Raw genomic sequence first — 20,568 nt, forward strand, 5'->3', positions numbered from 1 at the left:
TAGACACAGCAATCACCGAGCTGACCTTACAGACACAACAACAAAACTCGCCTTGGCCCAGGCAGGATCCCTGCACCCCCGTTTGGACAGAGTGTTCCAATGTCCTTTCCTATATTTGAGTGTGTGTGTGTGTGGGGGGGGGGTTAGCCTTTCAACCACATACACACTACTGAACAGGGTCCCGATCCAGCCCCCATGGGAGGCAACGGCACAACTCCCATTGGGGTTCAGGAGCGGGTCCTCATTTTTTTTGGGGGGGGGAATATACTTACAAAATGATCTGGTGCTGAATGGGTAAAACGCTAACCGCAACAACAACCCCCCAAGCTGGCCATTGTAATGAAATAGCATCTGATTTTAAAAGCAGAAGCTTTCCACAAGCTGCACTGAGGCGGGTGATCCACAAAGCAATACAAATCAGAAATGAGATTTCGGAGTCCTAATGAACCTGATTGCATGAACATTTATAATCCCCCATGGCTTTAAATGAAATCAGATATAATCAGGAGCTATGGGGAAAGGGAGTGTTTACAGGCTGAGATTGGGAAGTGCTGCAGTATTAGTAAAGATGCTGTTCCTTCTATTGATGTCTAAAATGATGGATAATGTGAGAATGGCAAATATACTATTTGTCTAATGGCTCTGCAATTAAATTCCCCTGTAAATGACCCATGCCTCATTTCATCCTAATCTATGGAATTTTGATTGAATTCGTCAGCTCTAATTGAAAAATACTGCACTTTAATGTCTGCATTGCAGTTTCAGGACCATGGTGGTTTTAATGAGACAGTGCCCCTCTGACCTGGGAATATTTTAGATTTTTATTCGGGATTTTAAACCAACAGATTCTTCAACTCTATTCCATGCAGGAGTGAGTGAATATGCATGTGTTTGTACAGGTATATCTAGATAGAAAGAGAGAGAATTTTGCAAACCACAGTTTTATTAACCTCTGCTTTACTTTTTACTTTTACTACTTTCAAAAAATCCAGTGAAATATATTTCCAAACCTGAGTCACCAAATCATCGGAATTAATTAATTTAAGAACATAAACCAAGATTATTCAAACCATCTCTCATTTTTCTGCCATCCTCTGATTTTTTTAATCTTGTAAATCTTTTTCATTAAGATCGGCATCTATGGTTTCCTTTTATGGCAGCAAGTATGAATTAAATAACAAAGCAAATGTATACAGTGGCCAGGAGCCATGTAAAGAAGGAAACCTACAACCCTCCCCAAAAGAGACACCACTGAGCACAGAATTCATAGATATGCTTTCTATGCAAATAGGGAAAGCAATCCGGGAGAAATTAGCTAGTTGTTGAAGCATAGTCACTAGATTGAAATGAGTTAAAGAGAAACATGCAAACGAGCTAATTGGATTAAGCATCGAATGTTTTCTCTTTTCCTGAAGAACAAAAAGGGAGAGATTTCAATCAAAGGGGCTGACAAGCAGTTTGATGGAGCGTAGGTGCTGGAACTGCACCCCCTGGCTTGAAGGGGTTTCCATCATATACAGGATTTACAGTTTAGTTCTATGGCTTTCAACACCCCCACTATTCCAATTGTTCCAGCACCACTGATGGGGAGGATGGAAATACCCAGCTCACTCTGAAACACTCCTCATGGATGGCAAGTTCGATTTGTAACACTGGTCTAGAGTTTTGCAGGGATCCTGCTTTTGGGGTCACATTCGGCTGTGAGATCTCCCGGTGTCAAAGAGCAGCAGCCTGATTGCACTTGACAGGGGGATAATTAGCAGGCCTGTCACAGTAACTGTGATTTGGTCACAATCAGCCCTGCAGAAATCAGTGCAGAACAGCCTTCTGCAGCCTCCTCTGCACAGGATCCGATCCTGCCTCCCTCATGCAGGCAAAACTGCCGGGAGTGAGGCTTGAGGGATTTGCCCTTTGAGCACAAAAGGGAAGTGGCTAAGGAGAAAGAAGGGGATAAAGCGGGAATTCTGCCACATGCTAGACACCAAAAACACTTCTCCATATCCAACTGAGCATAGAGAATCACAATAGAGCCATCCCAGGAGTAAATATCCATCGGATGAGTAGCCAGTGCTATTAGGGTGAAGTGGTGAAAATGCAGATATATTCCTGCAATCTTCAGTCAGGCAAAATTCCTAATGAAATCCTAAAGACTAACGGATACTATCTGTGTCTATCTAATCCTAAGGACTAACGGATATTATCTGTGTCCCTTTCCTATTTTAAAGTCCTCAGTGATCACATGTAAACTACATATCATTAAACATTGCCCTGGCACATTATGTTATTTCCACCCCCCCCTAAAATTGATTTAATTGCATGTAGTTTACATATTAGTGTGAGGAGCTTTAAAATGCATGTACTGTGTAATTACAATTTCAGCACATCTCCCAGATGAAGGCAGAGCTTGTTTTAAATGATTGCCTTGTTAGGGCCTTTGTAAGTTAGTTTTGCTTTATAATTTGTTAATTTATTTTCGCAGTATTTGACTTTTTTTTTTAATTCTACCTAATGCCAGGAATTAAACCTACCAGATTTAAAAATAAAAAGCTGCTGTTACATAATCCTAAAATGTACAGCCTTGCACAATGGTGTAAGATTTTTTTTTGTTTGTTTAAACCAAAAAACATAAAACAAAGCTTTCCAGATGGTCCCTTAGGGTTCAATCCTGCAGTTTAAGTCAGCAGGGCTGCTAAACCTGATCCAAAGCTCATTAAATCTAACACAAGTCTTTCCATTGGCCTCAATGGGCTTTGGATCACACCCATAGTTAGGAACAACGACTTGCCGACTACAGACCACATGCATGTTCAGTACAGATCATTCCATGGCATAGCGCTGCTCTTCATATACCAACAAGGTGAGTCTTCACATTTGGAGGAGTTGGCCCTTAAATTGTTTAATATTGTGAGCATGTTCCTGCATGAGCTAGGCCTTGTATGGCCCCTCTAACAACCCACTTGCACACCCCAAGGGCCTTGGCTACATGAGGAAAATTAGAACATGTAATGCAAAGCACGTGCAAAGGGGGCAGCTGTAGTGTAGTCAAGACTCAGGCGTTCTAACCTCTGGCTCATCTAATCCTGCAACGAGACTGCCCAGTGGAGCCTGCAGAGGCTCTTCCCACCCCTTGTCTACTCAGCCCGCCTGTACAGTAGAAGCAGCATTGGGTTGGAAAGGAGGCACATTGGAGTTCTGCATGCTGGATATGTACGGCCCTTCATCCCCTCGGACATGGAGTAACTGCCCGCACAGCCCTTCCAGGGGAGTTCTGAAGTCAGGGGCTGTAAGGTTTCTGTACAGTTGGCAGGACCGGCTCCAGGGTTTTTGCCGCCCCAAGCAGCGGGGGGAAAAAAAAAAAAGCTGGATCGCAATTGCGATCAGCGGCACTCCGGCGGCAGCTCCACCGCACCGCTTTCTTCTTCGGCGGGAATTCGGCGGCAGGTGCTTCCCTCCGAGAGGGACCCGCCGCTGAATTGCCGCCGAACAGCCCGACGTGCCGCCCCTTCCCCTTGGCCGCCCCAAGCACCTGCTTGCTGGGCTGGTGCCTGGAGCCGGCCCTGGCAGTTGGATAAGGAAAGATAAAGGGCTCAAATCTCCTATCACATCAATGTGACTCCCTTGGTTGGAATGGGGTTACTCCTCTTTTACACCCATGTAAGCGTGGGGCACAAAGTTAGAGAGCCAAGTGCAGTGCAATTCCAAGCGTGGCAGTGTGTACCGCCCTGTAGCACTGAGTTTTGTCTACATTTAAAGGGGACGTGCCACTTTCCCTCGCTTTTAGTCCTTGTGTATTGCAAGTTGCCTTTCTAGCCATTTTCCTCCATCACCATTTCCCAAACTTCCCCTTACCCCCTCTTGGGGAAAAAATGGCTAAAATCTTAATGAACCAATGACAATCACGGAGACAAAATCCTGTGCTACCCCACTTAGTGCATACACTGTAATGCAGGGTTGATGACTGGTGCAAGACACCCCACATGCAAGGACAATCCCCCCGTTTTGTTGTGTAACTCTAACACGGGTGGTCAGGTGAAGGTTTGCTTACTCCCAGGAATGGACAGGAAAAGTGCCACACGCCCAGTAAATCCTGATCCTGCTCCCCAGCTGAGAACTGGGAAAGGGGGCAGCAATGGAAATCCCACATGAAACAGTAGCCCCAATGATTTTCAAAGCGGGCAAGAGCCGCTCCCCGGAAAGGAAGTTGGTATTCACCATGGGAGTGTACTGTTATTTGATACTGATGTGCTCCCCCTTGTACGGTGCTCAGGCATTCCCATATGAGCTCACGGTTAGTCCAGCTGTCTTGGTTACTTACTGCGACGTGCTCTCTTTCATGTAATTTTTTTCTTGCCTTTTAAGGTTCCTCTCAAATTAAACCTCCCCCGCTAAATTGTGTCCTACTGAAACATAGGATTTTTCTGTTTACCTTACATTTGCTTTTATGGGGGATGACTTGAGCAAACTTTTCAAAGGTGCCTTAGTGTCTTAGGAGCCTGAAACGCAATGGGACTTCGGCTCCTAAGTCATTCATGTGCTTTTGAAAATTTTACCCTTTGCCATTTTTTTAAGCACGACTCAGAGGAATTTGCCTGGCTATTTTGACCCTCCTGTGACAGCCCAATGCTGTGCTTGTGGCATTGCGATCGCTTTCTTGGCAAGACTCTTTGATGTTATAGGTCTTTTGTCACTTCACTGCAGCTGCAAGGGCAGGCAAAAAGAGAAGCCAGGTTGTAATGGAGAAGTCTCTTATTCAGATACAACTACCATCCATAACTGAGGGCTAAATCATCCCCTGGGTGGCTTATTCCCATGCTATGGCCTGATCCAAAGCCCAGTTATGCTAATGGGAGACTTCTGAAGTGCATGGGAATACTATTAGTGAGCCCTGAGAGAATACTGGAGTAAGGACTTGCAGAGTTTCATTCGCCCAGGGGAGTAGCATTTACCCCAGCTCCCAGTCCACACAGTGGAGAGGCAGTGGATGGGATACCCATGAACCAGGGGAGTAGCATTTACCCCAGCTCCTGGTCCACACAGTGGAGAGGCAGTGGATGGGATACCCATGAACCAGGGGATCCACCAGACACCAGAACTATCCACATGAAGGAGCAGAGCCTCCACATCCCTTCACTCCAACCTTGCAGAGGAGCCGGGCTGCCAATTGCTGTGTGATGGGGACAGACATACATATTAATGCTGGCTGACTTGGTGCAGCAGAAATGCCCACGCGGCTGAGGGAGGGGATAATGCTGGGGAAAGCAGCCGTTCTCTCTGCCTTTCTGTGAAGTTCCATTTACACAGAACATTAACTCAGGGCTACATGTGACCATCCCAGGGGGGAAAACCTATGGAAAAGGCCCACAGCTCCAGGCATGAGACTTGGTGCCTCCTGCTCCCCTCAGGGAGGAGGGACTTATTGCCTCATAGAGGAGAGAGCAGCAGGGCCTGTAGAGCGCGTGGATCCACCTGCTCTGCAAAGGACTCAAGACCAAACACTGCAGAACCTGTGATACCTGGGAATGGGATACAGCACTCCTCGGGGCTGGGTCAGCACGGCTTTCTGAGGAACTCCCCTGCCATACTCACCTTCAGCCCATGAGAAGCTGGAAGGGTCATTTCATGTACAGAGAGTTGATACTTTCTTGTAACTCTCCGCCACATTGTTCCCCTGGCTGGCCTCAGCGCCACTGGCCATTAGGGAGGCCATGGAGCTGCAGCATGAAACCACAGCTGAGGCTGATCCTGCCTTTGAGCCTGAAGGGAGCCTGGGCAGCCCCAGCAATTCCAAAGTCAGAACACAGGCGGGGTCAAAAGCCAACCCAGCCAGGGGAGCCTAGCCCAGAGCCCAGCCCAGGATAGCTGTGTAGGCAGCACTTTGGAGAATGCCACCCTTCTCCTTCCCACAATCTGACCCTAGGCACTAGCCTCTTCCTGGGGTGGAGGGTGTAGAAGACATAGATGGAAAATAAGGCTGGTTCCCTACTGGGACCCAAAGCACTGCAGTTGCTACCCACCTCTGCTTCCCTCCTCCCCTCCCCGCATCTTGCCTCAACCCCACCACCTAAACCCACAGAGCCCTGCCACATGCTCAGGAATAAAGATGACTCCCCCCATTCCACAAGTTTAGGGGCCTTCCCATGCTCCCTTGCACCCTGGCATCCTCTGCACCATTTGGCCCTCCTGCATTCCATGTCCTGGGTGCAATCACACTTGGCTCACTTCCTCCCCAATCAGAAATCGCAGCGGTTCACTAGAGAAAAATCAGCCAATTATGTGGTGCGCAAAAGCCTGGCCTCATCTGAACTAATACGCCTGTCTGACAAGTGCACTTGTTTGTGGGCAGATTCTTAAGGGGTCAGACAATGCAAGAGGTGGAGTGTTGGTGCACAGCGCCATGTGCTGACGGATTACCAGGGCTAATTACCTGGCATGCCAACAATCCAAGGTCCTTTCCTGGAAGTTTTTCTAATCAATTATATGTTCATAAATATTTACTTTTCTGCTCTTCGCAGTGTAATGCTGTCTACTGGGCTTTTGGATTTCCGCATTGGGTAGCCTACCATAAGGCAATTGATTTAGTTGGGAACTGGTCCTGCTTTGAGCAGGGGGTTGGACTAGATGACCTCCTGAGGTCCCTTCCAACCCTGATATTCTATGATTCTCACATTATTAGCTGTGTCACAGGAGTGCTTAAAATGCAGAGTAAGAGAAAGTTACCTAGGGAGGTGGTGGAATCTCCTTCCTTAGAGGTTTTTAAGGTCAGGCTTGACAAAGCCCTGGCTGGGACGATTTAGTTGGGGATTGGTCCTGCTTTGAGCAGGGGGTTGGACTAGATGACCTCCTGAGGTCCCTTCCAACCCTGAGATTCTATGATTCTGTGAGGAATGACACTCTGGGTTAGCTGCACCTCCTGAGATGGGAAACGCAGACAGAGTAGCCTAGGGAGAAGAGACGACAAAGGAGACTTTTACACTACTTTTGCGCTGATTCTGGGCTTCTGCAGGAGCCAAACTGGCCCCTAAGAGCTGCTCTATCTTCCAGCACCCTCCTCGGGGTTGTCTACAGGCTGCACCAGAGCCCAGACTCCTTCATAGTGCCTATGGACACACACCCTTCCACCCCCAACACATCCCTACGCTGGGCTTGTAAAGCAGCACAGAGCCACTTGCACCAGTCTGGGGAATTGTTTCCCTCTACCTCTGCAAACTGCCACAGCAGCATACAGAGGCCAGAGTGGAGTGCAGAACTGATTCCTCTGAACTCAGGCTACACTGATACTTTGGATGCATCTGAATGTAGCTGTGCTAACGTTAAAGTTATGGACGAGCTTTTCGAAAGTAGGGCCTTAATCTAACCTCCTAACTCCATATTTTGGCACCTCAATTAGCAGCCTGATTTCTCAGAGTGCTGAGCACCCCACATTCTGCAGCCCCGATGACTTCAGCTTGGCGACACAAGGTGGAAGCCAGAAGAGAGTGCAGCCAAAGGTTTGTGAGATTAGGATGCCTCTGTTAATTAAAATGGGCCATAAACTCCTCTTTGTTGTCAAGACGTATAGAGAGAGCTGAGGTCACCAAACGATCGCACAAAATGAACATGGAGAGATCCTGCAGTCTCAAGAAAAAAAGAAAACATCTGAGGGAACCAGCAGTGGGCACGCTAGAAAACACTCACTGAAGAGATCAAAAAGTTACAGACCCTGCCTTGGGGAAGCGGCAGAGCCCTGAACTATTACACATATGGCAGCAGCTGTAATATGGGGGCAGGGCGTATGGAAATGAGTAGTAAAAGAAAACTTTTCCAAGCCTCTGAAAGTCTCAGATGAGTAAGTCTGAGGCTCTTTGGTGCAGATTTTTAGAGGCATTTAGATGTTGCTCCACTTTGAAAGTGGTGTAATTCTACCGGAAGAGTCTAAAAGTCACTTTAGAATAGAGTGTCCAAATGTGGGGTTATATCAGCATAGCTGTAGCAGGATAATTATTCTATTATAGCTATGCCTTTCAATTTCCACCATGTAGACAAACCCTTAATCTCTCTGCACCTCACTTCCCTGTCTGTAAAATGGGACGGGAATCTTTCCTTTCTTTCCACCTTTTGACCGTCTTGCTTAGATTGTAAAATTAGATTAGATTAGTCTAGATTGTAAAATTAGATTAGATTAGTCTAGATTGTAAAATTAGATTAGATTTTGAACTGTCTGCGGGAGGGACTGCTTCTTACTGTGTGTTTACACAGCACAATGGGACCTCTAGGAGCTACCGTACATCATAGTAACTCGCCACCGGCCAACCTGAGACGTGACCCTGGGTTCCCTGAAAGTTGGAGGCTAACAGAAATGATCAAGGCGGACATCGGTATAGCCAACACTGCAGTAATAAGGGCTATACGTCAACAAGTGGCGCTTCAAGCCAATCTACAACTTTGCAGGCTACGAGTGCAAAGGACAGCCCACTGAGGGGGTCACCCAACTGCGGCTGTTCAGTCCCATGAGCCCACATGCTGCAGCCGCCTTGTGCACCAGCTGTGAGGGAGGCCCTGAACAAAACCTTTTTATGAGGAAACTGCAATAATCTTGTGGTCCTCTGGGCATGTATTGCAAGGTCATTGTGGAATAAGCAAGGGACAGCCTGCCCCAACTGCATTATAGCACAGCATTGACTTACTGTCCGCTTGGTGGAGTACCTGAAGACCAAATTCTCTCATTTACAGGGGTTGAGCTCATGATTAACTCCACTGATTTAACTGGATTGGGACAGAATTATTCTGAGTCCCACCCTTGTAATGAGCGGTATTTGGCCTTTTAATTGTTTTTCCAGGATAGCAGCAACAGTACCTGTCCCTAACTCCTCCCACATCTTTTCAAGCCATGCCCCCTTTTTTCAGGGGTTGCAGTGTCATTTTGCCTTGTGTGTTGTATTTACATGGCAGCTTCCCAAGGAAAAGCTTATTTGGGCTGTGCATAGAACATGGAGGCAGGTGTCTAGCAAGCTGCTGCGCTTTACAGCTTTGCAAGCCATGGGAGCATATGGCCCAGATCCTTAGGACTCCACCATGTCTGCTTGCCTTGTGCATTCAAAGCTCCTATTGAAATCAATGGGTGCAGGGGTGGAGAGAGAGGGGAGATGAGACCCCTACCCTACAATATGTGATTGTAAAGGGATATATCGATGTACCTAAGACAATACACTGAATACCTTCACACTGAAAAGAAATCCCACTATATAATGAAACTCTGTCCACCTTGGCCCAGCTCCACAAAGAAATCAATGGAAGTTAGGAGCCTAAATACCTTTGTGACTCTAGTTGTTTGCAGAGGACACCCCTCTAGTCTCAGGTTCAAAGTATAGCAAACAAAGATAAACACTCTAGTAAAAGGTACATTTACAAGTTGAGAAAACAAAGTAATACTAAGACGCCTTGCCTGGCTTTTTACTTACAAGTTTGAAATATGAGAGACTTGTTTAGAAAGATGGGGAGAACCTGGATTGATGTCTGGTCCCTCTCAGTCCCAAGAGCGAACGAACCCTTAAACAAAGAGCACAAACAAAAGCCTTTCCCCCCCCAAGATTTGAAAGTATCTTGTCCCCTTATTGGTCCTTTGGGTCAGGTGTCAGCCAGGTTACCCGAGCTTCTAAACCCTTTACAGGTAAAAGGATTTTGGAGTCTCTGGCCAGGAGGGATTTTATAGTACTGTACACAGGAGAGCTGTTACCCTTCCCTTTATAGTTAGGACACGCCCCCCAAATCACAGATAGTGTTGGACGTCCGGTTCCACACTGGCTGTGATTTCTTCCTGGAGCTCTAGGAGAAAACAGAGTTAATAAGACACATGTACCTTTAGACATACTACTGATTATATAAAAACTAACAATATGTTCCAGTCCAAGAACAATTTTTAACCAGTTGACTCTGGGAAACTTTCCCAGGAGAGTGCATCAGCCACTTTGTTAGAAGCTCCTGAAATGTGTTGTATTTCAAAATCAAAATCTTTGAGAGCTAAACTCCACCGAAGAAGTTTTTTGTTATTCCCCTTGGCGGTATGAAGCCACTGTAGCGCAGCATGGTCTGTTTGTAGTTGGAAACGCCATCCCCAAACATATGGGCGTAGCTTTTCCAGCACGTACACAATGGCGTAGCATTCCTTTTCGCTGATTGACCAGTGGCTTTCCCTCTCAGACAGTTTCTTGCTGAGAAACACGACAGGATGGAATTCTTGATCCGGTCCTTCCTGCATTAAAACTGCTCCCACGCCTCGCTCGGACGCATCTGTGGTTACTAGGAACGGTTTGTCAAAGTCTGGGGCCCTTAGCACAGGGTCAGACATGAGTGTTGCCTTAAGCTGGTTAAAGGCCTTTTGACACTCATCAGTCCACTGAACTGCATTTGGCTGTTTCTTTCTGGTTAGGTCTGTCAGCGGGGCGGCGATTTGGCTGTAGTGTGGTACAAATTGCCTATAATATCCGGCCAAGCCTAAGAAGGATTGGACCTGTTTCTTTGACTTTGGAACCGGCCACTTTTGGATAGCATCCACTTTGGCCTGTAGGGGATTTATAGTTCCTTGACCCACCTGGTGCCCCAGGTACGTCACTCTGTTTTGACCTATTTGACACTTTTTAGCCTTAACAGTTAGCCCTGCCTGCCGGATGCGCTCGAAGACTTTTTCCAGGTGCTCCAGGTGTTCTGTCCATGAATCAGAAAAAATGGCCACATCATCGAGGTAGGCAACTGTAGATTCTCCCAATCCCGCTAGGAGACCATCTACAAGTCTTTGGAAGGTGGCGGGTGCATTTCGCAACCCGAAAGGGAGTACATTGAATTCATACACCCCTGCCTGGGTGACGAAGGCTGACCTTTCCTTAGCGGGTTCATCTAGTGGTACTTGCCAGTACCCTTTTGTTAAGTCTAAAGTAGAGATGAATTGGGCATGTCCCAATTTTTCCAATAGCTCATCTGTGCGTGGCATTGGATAGTTGTCAGGACGAGTTACAGCATTTAGCTTACGGTAGTCCACGCAAAAGCGTATTTCCCCATTTGGTTTGGGAACTAGAACCACTGGAGATGCCCATGCACTATTAGAGGGGCGGATTATACCCATCTGTAGCATGTCCTGGATCTCCCTTTGTATAGCAGTTTGGGCATGAGGTGACTCCCGATAGGGTGGGGTTCTAATTGGGTGAGCATTACCTGTGTCAATGGAGTGGTATGCCCGTTCGGTCCGTCCTGGAGTGGCTGAGAAAATTGGTGCAAAGCTTGTGCACAGCTCCTTGATCTGCTGTCGCTGCAGACGTCCAAGGGTTGTGGAGAGGTTCACCTCTTCCACGCCACCATCCTTTTTTCCTTCGTAGTAGACACCTTCAGGCCACTCCGCGTCATCTGTTTCCTGGGCTGTAAACTGGCAAACGTTTAATTCTCTGGAATAAAAGGGCTTAAGAGAATTAACATGGTATACCTTAGGCTTTATGTTGGAGGTGGGGGAGGCTATGAGATAGTTAACAGCTCCCAGGCGCTCCTGGACCGTGAATGGTCCTTCCCACGATGCTTCCATTTTATGGGCCTGGAGCGCCTTTAAGACCATGACTTGGTCTCCTACTTTGAAGGACCGTTCTCTGGAATGTTTATCATACCAGGCCTTTTGCTCTTCCTGAGCATCCTTTAGGTTTTCTTTAGCAAGGGCTAAAGAGTGTCGGAGGGTGCTTTGTAGGTTGCTTACAAAGTCTAGAATGTTAGTTCCTGGAGAAGGCGTAAACCCCTCCCATTGCTGCTTCACCAACTGTAATGGCCCCTTAACCTTGCGGCCATACACAAGTTCAAATGGTGAAAACCCTAAACTGGGATGTGGTACAGCCCTGTAGGCAAAAAGCAACTGCTGCAACACTAGGTCCCAATCATTGGAGTGTTCATTTACGAATTTACGTATCATGGCCCCCAAAGTTCCATTAAACCTCTCCACCAGACCATTGGTTTGATGGTGATGAGGGGTGGCAACCAAGTGATTCACCCCATGAGCTTCCCACAGTTTTTTCATGGTCCCTGCCAGGAAATTAGTTCCCGAATCTGTAAGGATGTCGGAGGGCCACCCTACCCTGGCAAAAATGTCTGCTAATGCCTGGCACACACTTTTAGCCCTGGTGTTGCTTAAGGGTACAGCTTCCGGCCATCGGGTAGCAAAATCCATGAAAGTCAGTACGTACTGCTTTCCTCTGGGTGTCTTCTTTGGGAAAGGACCCAGAATATCCACAGCTACTCGCTGAAATGGGACCTCAATTATGGGTAGTGGCTGGAGAGGGGCTTTAACCTGGTCTTGGGGCTTTCCCACTCGTTGGCACACCTCACAAGACCGGACATAATTAGCAACGTCCTTGCCCATTCCCTCCCAGTGGAAGGACTTCCCCAACCGGTCTTTGGTTCTGTTCACCCCAGAATGGCCACTGGGATGATCATGGGCTAAGCTCAAGAGCTTTACCCGATACTTAGTGGGAACTACCAACTGTCTTTGAGGATGCCAGTCTTCCTGGTGCCCACCAGAAAGAGTCTCCTTGTATAAAAGTCCTTGTTCTACAACAAACCGGGATCGGTTAGAAGAGCTGAGAGGCGGTGGGGTGCTCCGTACCGCCGCCCAAGCTTTCTGAAGGCTGTCATCTGCTTCCTGCTCGGCCTGGAACTGTTCCCTTGATGCTGGAGACATCAGTTCCTCCTTGGACTGTGGACTGGGGCTTGGTCACTCTGGAAGCGATGCAGGTGCTGGGGCTGTTTCCATTGACTGTGAACCGCTGTCCACTGGTGCACTATGTGGTATTTCAGGCTCTGGCTGAGCCTCTTGGGTAGGGTTATCTGCTGCTTCCGCCAGTTCAGGCTCGCTGGTGCCCTCTGGCATTGGAGTTGTAGACGGGTTTGCAAGCGCTGGACTCAGTGCTGGCAATGGTTCTGGTGCTGGCTGCGTTGCCAGTTCCGGTTCTCGGACTGGCTTTGGCTGGGTCTCTGGGATTGGATCCACTACGGCTGTTGCAGTCGTTGGCAGGGGATCCGGTTCCACCACCTTTGTTTGGGTCTCCGGTAACACAGACGGGGCCCTGGTGGACGGCTCAGGAACAGGGATGGGGGTGAAAGCTTGCTTAGCCTGGCTGCGGGTGACTATTCCCACCCTCTTGGCTAGCTTCACATGGTTGGCCAAGTCTTCCCCCAGCAGCATGGGGATGGGATAATTGTCATAGACTGCAAAAGTCCACATTCCCCAGCCCTTGTACTGGACATGCAGCTTGGCTGTAGGCAAGGTTACAGACTGTGACACGAAGGGTTGAATGGTCACTGGAGCCTCCGGGTTGATGAGTTTGGGGTCCACTAGGGATTGGTGGATAGTTGACACTTGTGCCCCAGTGTCCCTCCAAGCGATAACCTTCCTTCCGCCCACTCTCAAGGTTTCCCTTCGCTCCGAGGGTATGAGAGAGGCATCTGGGTCTGGGGATCTTTGGTGTGATTGGGGTGTAATGAACTGTAATCGGTTGGGGTTCTTGGGGCAGTGAGCCTTTATATGCCCCAGTTCATTACATTTAAAACATCGCCCTGCTAAGGTATCACCGGGGCGATGTTGGTTGATGGAGACTGGTGTGGTGGGGTGAGAAGGCGTCTGGGGTTTCCCTTGGGATGTAGGTGGGGCCTTGGGTTGTCCCCGGTGGTAAGGTTTTGTTTCGGCTTGCCCTTTCTGATATTCGCTCCAACTGCTACTAGTTTTTTTCTTTTCTGCCACCTCCACCCATTTGGCTCCAATCTCCCCCGCCTCGGTTACAGTTTTGGGCTTCCTATCTAGGATGTACCTTTCTATTTCCTCAGGAACACCTTCTAAAAACTGCTCCATTTTTACTAGGGAAACCAGATCTTCCAGAGATTTAACATTTGCTCCTGATACCCAGGCATCACAATTTTTGTCAATGTGGTAGGCATGCCGGGTAAATGACACGTCTGGTTTCCACCTTAGGGCTCTGAACCGCCAACGGGCATGCTCGGGTGTTAGCCCCATTCTGAGTCTGGCCTTGTTTTTAAAAAGTTCATAACTGTTCATGTGTTCCTTAGGCATTTCAGCCGCCACCTCTGCTAAGGGTCCACTGAGCTGCGGCCTCAGCTCTACCATGTACTGGTCTGGAGTGATGCTGTATCCAAGGCAGGCCCTTTCAAAATTTTCTAAGAAGGCCTCAGCATCATCGCCTGCCTTGTAGGTGGGGAATTTTCTGGGATGGGAAGTGGTACCTGGAGAGGGGTTGTTAGGAGTGGCTGTTGTATCCGGCCTAGCCCTTGCTACTTCCAGTTCATGCTTCCTTTCTTTTTCTCTCTCCTCCATCTCTTTTTCTTTCAGCTCCATCTCCCTCTTGTGGGCCTCCTCTTTGGCTTTTTCTAGCTCCATAGCTCTCTTGTGAGCCTCCTCTTTGGCTTTCTCTTCTCTTTCTCTCAGCTCCATCTCTCTCTTGTGGGCCTCCTCTTTGGCTTTCTCTTCTCTTTCTCTCAGCTCCATCTCTCTCTTGTGGGCCTCCTCTTTGGCTTTTTCTTCTTTTGTAGTCATTTTCCTGTTTTCTTGTGCTGGGTCACACCCCTCTGCAGTTGACTGAAACTGGAATGCACTCAGCTCAGGTTGCTGCTGAGTTAACAGAGACTTTCTAACTAGCTACTCCCGAGGATGTAAAAAGAAAAAAAAACAATTCAGCTTGTAAATTCCTTTTACCAGTCGTTTGCTCATTAATTGAACCCTTCTTTTAACAAAGGCTCTTGTTAAAAAAAACTTAACACCTCTGCCTTCAGGCAAGGAGAGATAAGATATGCATCTACCTTCAGCTCTGCTTTCCAAGCAGCTAGAAGGAAAAAAAATCTCTTACTGGCTTTTGGGTTTAAAATGATCTCCACCGCTATGCCACCATGTCAAGGCTGTATCCCCACTTTGAACTTTAGGGTACAAGTGTGGGGACCTGCATGAGGACTTCTAAGCTTAACTACCAGCTTAGCTCTGGTCCGCTGCCACCATTCCCACAAGCTAATTCCCTTCCCTGGGAAGCTTTGAGAAACCTTTCACCAATTCCCTGGTGAATACAGATCCAAACCCCTTGGATCTTAAAACAAGGAGAAATTGACCCTTCCCCCCCCCTTCCTTTCACCAACTCCTGGTGAATACAGATCCAACTCCCTTGGATCTAAAAACAAGGAAAAATCAATCAGGTTCTTAAAAAGAAGGCTTTTAATTAAAGAAAAAGGTAAAAATCATCTCTGTAAAATCAGTATGGAAAATAACTTTACAGGGTAATCAAACTTAAAGAGCTCAGAGGACCCCCCTCTAGTCTCAGGTTCAAAGTACAGCAAACAAAGATAAACACTCTAGTAAAAGGTACATTTACAAGTTGAGAAAACAAAGTAATACTAAGACGCCTTGCCTGGCTTTTTACTTACAAGTTTGAAATATGAGAGACTTGTTTAGAAAGATGGGGAGAACCTGGATTGATGTCTGGTCTCTCTCAGTCCCAAGAGCGAACGAACCCTTAAACAAAGAGCACAAACAAAAGCCTTTCCCCCCCCCAAGATTTGAAAGTATCTTGTCCCCTTATTGGTCCTTTGGGTCAGGTGTCAGCCAGGTTACCCGAGCTTCTTAACCCTTTACAGGTAAAAGGATTTTGGAGTCTCTGGCCAGGAGGGATTTTATAGTACTGTACACAGGAGAACTGTTACCCTTCCCTTTATAGTTATGACAGTGACTCTAGTTGTTTGCTTCTGTTTTGCTTCCCTTCTCCCTCTCTCTATCTTGTCTATTTAGATGGTAAAGTCTTTGGGACTAGGACAGTCGGTTTACAGGGCCACTCAGTATATGTGTTTGCACAGCGCCTACCACAATGGCGGGGCCCTGAGCTCTCCCGAAGCCTCTAGGTGCGGCTGCATTCCAAATACACCAATAATAGGGGGCTGGGGAAGGAATGAAAACACAGCTCCCCCTGGAAAACTTTAATCCCTTTCCTGACATGTTGCTGTTCCCGAGGGGGTTCTCCAGCCGAGCTTTGGCCTGCTTTGACAGCGATGCCTTGGCATGGGCTCTACCTCCGAGGGGTCGGCAGCAATACCAGAGCTCATTTACTCTGCATTTCATTTGGAAAATCTCAATAAGCACTGCATGCATGCCAGTTATTCCTCCTTCCTGACCCTGCTCCTTGGCACCCATCATTCAACCTTGATTTACTGTCATTTTGCTCACTTCTTCCCCCTCCTCCTTTTTAGCCAAATGCCAAACATCTGTCTTGCTTTTTCTTGCATTTCCCCAGAAAATATTTGATCCAATTATTTATAAATGACTGTCATGTAATTAAGACCTGCCTGGGCACAGGGGCCAATTTTTTTTCCCCTTCTTCCTTTGGACAAGCAGCTCAACAAGGTTGGATTGTTTCATTTTTCTTTCCTGAGGAGTAATTTCAAGGCACTTTGACCCAACTGGGCCATTTCGATTGCAAAGGCTGAGATTTGTTTATTAAGCTTCATAAGCGTTTGGTCTTAGGAGATCAATTAGCTGGCAGGGAATATTAATCAGAGTTGGGGGGGGGGTTGCTAAACAGCCCTTAAAGGCAGCCACTGGGAGTCACAAATCCACAAACACAAGCACACAATGCAGTGCTTCGGTCACCCCTTTCACCCTTCTCCTGTCCCCGCCCTCTGTTTACAGGTACCAGGGATTAGCATATCTGTGATCTCTCCAACAATACTCTGTGGAAGCAGATAAAAAAGTGAGGCTACTGGGCTAAAGAGGGAGATAGCAGCGCGTTTGAAGTTCACAGGAGATCAGTAGCTTTGTTTAACAGGTTGGAGGCAGAAAAAAATCTATAGGGCCAGGAGATAAGGACTCACCTGGCCACTGGAAACCCGCAGAGTGAGCTTTCCAAGACTTCCTACCTGCCAGAGACTGTTGTCAAACACCAGTTCTTCTGCCTGCTTCAGCAGCCCAGATGTGACCGTCCCGAGGGCAGCCCCGCTCTCATGTGGGAGAGGTTCTGTGAATTCCATTCTCCTTGGAGTTTAATTTCTTTTCGTAACCTCCAAAGTGTAGCATTAGCCACCTGAATATCTGGTCATCCTCCTTCGGAATCAGGGTTCTCCCGATCTCCTCTAGACCAGCTCGCCCTTTCATTTACCAGCTGTTCACTCTACCCTTCTTTTCGGTCCTTTCTTGTTCTCGGGTCTGACACTTCCCAGCCGAACAAACCTGACATAGGCTCCATTCCCTCTGGTTTGCAAGAGAGTTTCCTGCGAGCCATTGTACGGAGTGTGTGTTTTGAATGAACCCTCTGCCTCCACCAACTTTGCAGCTAGCCACAAGCTGTATCTAGCCGATTGAAATAGGGGACTGGTACTTTAGTTATTTACTGCTCGGGAGAACTGCATTTGTCCTCTTGCCTCTGATCATGAGGCTAGTGCTGAGTGTATGTGGTAAATCAACAGCTTGGCAGAGAACCGTAAGAGGTAGGGAGAAAATTATAAGGGGAAAAAAGGTAAATGGGGTGGTGGGAAACAGACAAGGTTATTCATTACCCCGGTGGTCACTCAGTAATCAATAGTTGCCAACCCCACCCCAGCCATCAGTGAAATACCGAGGCAGAAATAGTGGCTCAGATTTGGCAGGCTGCGTACAACAGCCAAGGAACACGGCACGGGACAACAACAGCTTTTAAACACATTGTGACTTTCACAGAGCCTAGCGTTATTGACTTCTTTTGTTACGTATAGAAATGCTAATGAGAGGCGATGAAAACATGGCCATAGAATGGCAAAGGATCATTCAACACAACAGCAAGTTTAAAGTAACCGAGTTATAACCCAGAGCGTGTAAGGCAATTTCTTTCAAAGAAAAAGAAAAGAAAAAGTCATCCGGCTGGATGCAAAGTTTCAAATTCCCGCAAGCCAACTTTGCAACCAAAACAAGAATACAGGCACTACACTTCCTGGTTAGAAGTTTACCAGTAAATACGTTTATTTCCCATCCCCCAGTGATGTTTGAAGCAGACTGGGGGGGGGGAGAAGGGGGGGCTTTGCTGCCTACATTTCTAAATTCCACCGCGGCAGAAGAATAGAAGTCAAACTTTATTTTTATTGTATTTTGTAAAGCACTTGATCTTTGCTTGGGAAACTCTATTAATTGAATGGGTTTGCCTTTTTGCCAGGTCTCTTTATCATTATTTATGGGCTTTAAATTGTTTAAAGTTCCCTTGACGTTCAATTTACAAGTTGGGGGACTTTTTTTTTGTTCTGCCTTTTGTCCTCGAGCAAGACATCGTGTTGGAAGGGCTTTGAAACTCCAAACATGAGAGGCTTGCCCGTGAAAAGGGAGCAGGCTAGATCGCTTTTAATTCCACCGTGTTAGTGAATGGCTCTTTTACATAATTGCAGGAGATGTTTCAAAGCCAAGCCAGAGGCTGACTTCACTTAGAACCGCATGGAGTCTATTTGGGGCTTTCAGATTAAAAAAAAAAGAAGCATGAATAAAATCGTTTAAAAAGATGAGGCTTTAATGCTTTGCCACTTGCAAATTGGTGTGTCTGATGGGGAATTTTACACAAGAACCCCTTTGTGAGCCCATATTGGACACTTGAGGGACTCTTCTAGGTTAGCTGGATATGAATGCAATCGCCCTGCCCCTAAATAAAACCATCCCGAGCTATTTCCCAACGCCTTACCAGGGAAGGTTGCAATAATGATTGAATGCTCCAGGCGTTGTAAAGAACCCCAAATAAGAGTAATTCCCTGAGAATCCAACACATTTCCCCGGGCAAATGGGGCTGCTCTGGTAGACAAGCAAGAAGTGCAGAGCGACACCGCAAGCAAAAGGAAGAGTGTTGAAAGCTGACATTCACATGCTGCCTGTGTGTTGTGTTTCATTCAGTTATTTCCTCTCCAATCCCAGTAACATCAGCAAACGACCAGGTAGGCGCTTCCTCCACCGAAAATTACAGGAATCCACATTACAGTTCCCTCGCCCTGCTTGTGTTCAGCCATAAACCAACCATTTAAATACTGTTAACTCCAGGCACTACACACCTACATGCAAAAATGTGTACGCTGAAATAAACAAAATCTAGCGTTGCTATAGAGACTTCTTAGCTGATGCCGGTGATGCTGACTAATCCTGGCCTCTACCCGGTCTAAAATTGGTGTCAGGAGTGTTCTCATTACCTAGTGTGCTGTAAACTTTGCTTACGGACAGAGTGCTTGCTTTACCAACGGAGCTAAACTTGTGCCTGGCTTGTGAAGCAGCGGTGGCTTTCCAGAAATGGTTTTTGCTCTTCCTCTGCTGATCGAAGTTGCAAAGGAATATATGCAAATTGGCTTCCATACAGTGCATGAGAAGAATAGACTGCGGCCCTCTGCTAATGATAGATAGATAGATAGATAGATAGATAGATAGATAGATAGATAGATAGATAGATAGATAGATAGATAGATAGATAGATACTGGTTAATCTGTACAAGGAGCAGACTAAAAACTGTAAAGGATTTTATTATCTGCAGCCCTCAAGCTTTAAACGCATTGCAGATAGTTTAAGGTGTCTGGGATCGATCTTGTTAATCACCACAAAACTCAAGGATACTTTTATGACACGTACAGTCGTTTTCTAAGCAGTTAAACATTAAATGAGAAAATATGACTTTTGCGTTTTAGGAAAAGCACACCAGTAAATAAAACCTCCCATTGATGGGTCTATGCCGGAATCCCTATACAACAAGCCCCTGCAGTCGATATCTCCAGTAGCACTTTTTATATAGATGCAAATAATATGCCATCAAATTATTCCTAATGTGGAGGTACTTCGAGGGATTTTAAATCGTCTGGTGAGTGAAATCTAAATACAGAATGATGGCGATTTTCCCGAGACATCGAAAGTTCCCACCATGATATTTGAAAGTACGATTTCAGATGTTTGTTTCTTGATTGATTGGAAATATTTGCTCGCCTGGCGATTTAAAAATCAACTGATGGGCACATCTGTGACAAGTAGCAGAGAAAGATAAACCAAACAACTTTCGGAAAGATTAAGGGTCTGTCGTAACCATTTTGACACGCCAGTAAATGAGTGAATTGCTGTGGTATTTCAATGAGTGGGATTATTTAACGTCCTCCGGGCTTCAGAGTTTCTATTTGGATTTTGACTCAGATGACATCAGTCGATTGTGAAGTAGTGTTTCATGTGAAATGTACTTGTTTCCTGCTACATGCCCCCTCTGTCTCTGCACCCATAACGAATTGATGTAAATATACACTGGGCTCTAATGGATTCCCTCCAAATATACAGGCATTCTGATGGCTCTCCCGGTACACTTACCAGATGTCTTTAAAATTTGCTGGGGGATGTTGTTTTTTTTCCTCCTTCGGGATAAAGTACAGTGAGGTCTCCAGCATTAGACAGTCTGGTGTGATGCAAAGTGGATTTCCCCCCATCACGGAAGCTCGCTGTAAGAGTTATACTGGGATGAAGATATTCCCTACCGTGCCAGAGAGTTAGGAGTCTGAGAGAGAAAAAGACAGATTTGCAAAGAGTTGGATCGATAAATTCATAAATA

Source organism: Emys orbicularis, chromosome 11 (genome assembly GCF_028017835.1).
Source record: "Emys orbicularis isolate rEmyOrb1 chromosome 11, rEmyOrb1.hap1, whole genome shotgun sequence".
In the NCBI taxonomy this organism is placed as follows: domain Eukaryota; kingdom Metazoa; phylum Chordata; order Testudines; family Emydidae; genus Emys; species Emys orbicularis.